Source organism: Leptidea sinapis, chromosome Z (genome assembly GCF_905404315.1).
Source record: "Leptidea sinapis chromosome Z, ilLepSina1.1, whole genome shotgun sequence".
Classification (NCBI taxonomy): Eukaryota; Metazoa; Arthropoda; class Insecta; order Lepidoptera; family Pieridae; genus Leptidea; species Leptidea sinapis.
Genome location: NC_066312.1, coordinates 15,559,325 through 15,561,129, shown reverse-complemented (window position 1 = coordinate 15,561,129; position 1,805 = coordinate 15,559,325).

Genomic DNA, 1,805 nt, shown 5'->3' with positions numbered 1-1,805 from the left:
TAATTTACATGACTTGTCTAAGTCTTAGAATAATGACACAATAAATAATGAACAAAATTTAGATGTATTTGATACTGTGTTTTAAATGTCAAATATCATTAGGGTCTCACCAGCGAGTCGTGACAGCCGAATATTTATGAGTTCTGTATCTGACAACACTATATTTTTACTGAACGTAGTGTTTAAATTCTCTTTGATTTTAACTTAAATATACTTTATTTTCTATTCTAGTATTGTCCGTTCAAATTTCACTTCTACCACACTCTTATGAAACTCTTCCCTACAGTAATCCCGCGAACAAGTCTAGATGGGGCAAATATCATATTCGAAAGTGTCAATTAAGTTCCTACTTTAGAATTTCGTTAAACAGGCTGGGAGTAAACAAAACTAAAACGGACCTTGAAAAATTAATTGTTTTCGCAAGATAAAAAAAGATTCTTACATGACCGATATGTTAATATTAATTAATTATCCGGAGTGAATAACGGCAATAGGTGTTTCTTTGGCCACATTTCTAAAACTAGTTTAACCAATGATCTATATAATGCACTAGACCTAAATATTTGCTTATTTTTATGGCTTTTTATGTCATTCTTTCAGAAAATATAATATTATCCCACTATTATGCATTATTATATTATCCCACTGCGGTTATAAGATATGCAATGCAAATCATAAACCGAGACCAAAATCTAATTGTTATTTCAGTTTCTAAGCAGGCAAATACCTACCTATTATTATATTAAACCAAATATTTTTGATTAATTTTATGCAATGTCCGCTTTATTATTGTCATTTTCAGTTTTTCTTAATAAAAATAAACAATAGTTAAGAATTCAGTGCTGATTAATTTGCGGGTCAAAAATTCAGCTTTTATTAGCAAAACTCTTTACTCCTATAAACATAAATAGGTGCAGGTCGCTTGGACTTTAGTTTGACCTGTAAAAGTTTAGGATAATAGAATGCGTTAATTAATAAATTTGATATTTTGTTTATTGATCAGGTAAAGTTTTATAATACATTTCACTTTTCCGAGTGAGAAAATACATAAAATATAAAAAATTTACCTATAATATGTGCATAATAATAATAAAATTTGTGTAAGTAGAAAATAAATTAGAAATTGCTTTTCATTCTCCCAAATAGTCGAATATTTTTAAAACAAAATGGAGGACACTATTAAAAGAGAGAGAACTAATAATAATGAATGACGAAATAAAAAATCAAACCATTGACAAACTCCGTAGGTATAGAACATTTCTTTAGTAAGCGACATTAATTTCGTGAAACAAAACAGCTGTTCTTAAAATGGCTCCCAGCCTTTTCGATTTAACATAACGATACATTTTTTCCTTCATATCGGCAGCCACGGGAAACCTGAGGTACGTAATGTTATAAATGTAAGTAGGTACATAATTAATACATCTATAGTATGGACGTGTTTGCAAAAAACAGCTATAGTAACAACAATAAGTTCTTATATGAATGGCAAAAGCTTATTTTTAACAACAGACATAATTATACAAAAATAATAGTAAAAGTTTAAGAGAATCAGTATTTACCTATGAAATATTTTTATATTTTGATTGTTACCGTATAATATAACAACACAATCTAACATAGAATACGACACCATTATATTTTTAATGAATATTCCGTCTCTTTCTCGCACATAGGTTTTTGTCTAAGGATAATTATCTTACTCTCACACAGGGTTTGTCTATTACGCTAGAATACTACGTTTATGGACCATATGGTACGAGGCGCCCAACGGACTGTGCGATGGTCCGTCCGTACCAAATCCA